Here is a 471-nt window from a genome sequence, read left to right as displayed (position 1 = left end):
CTAGGAATTTAGTTTATTATAATACTTTGGGAATTTATTTATGTTACTTAAGGACATTTTACACGAACTTAGTTTTAATGAATTCCAATTTCAAAGGTTTATTTTTGCTTACAGGTGAAAAAGAGAAATATCTATCATTTTAAAAGTTTCCAAATAATTTTCCTCCATAAAAGTTTAGTGATTATTCTTCTTAACATCAAGATAAATTTTAATCTGTTTTTAAAGAAGAAAAATAGGGGCAGCTAGGTGGGGCAGTGGATAGAGTTCTGGCCTTGAAGTCAGGAGGACCTAAGTTTAAACCCAGCCTCAGACACTTGACACTTACCATCTGTGTGACCCTCGGCAAGTCACTTGACCCCATTGCCTAGCCAAAAAAGAAAGAAAGAAAGAAAGAAAGAAAGAAAGAAAGAAAGAAAGAAAGAAAGAAGGAAGGAAGGAAGGAAGGAAGGAAGGAAGGAAGGAAGGAAGGAA

This window comes from Vombatus ursinus, unplaced genomic scaffold, assembly GCF_900497805.2.
Source record: "Vombatus ursinus unplaced genomic scaffold, bare-nosed wombat genome assembly UNPS02014165.1, whole genome shotgun sequence".
Lineage (NCBI taxonomy): Eukaryota > Metazoa > Chordata > Mammalia > Diprotodontia > Vombatidae > Vombatus > Vombatus ursinus.
This window is presented reverse-complemented; position numbering follows the sequence as displayed.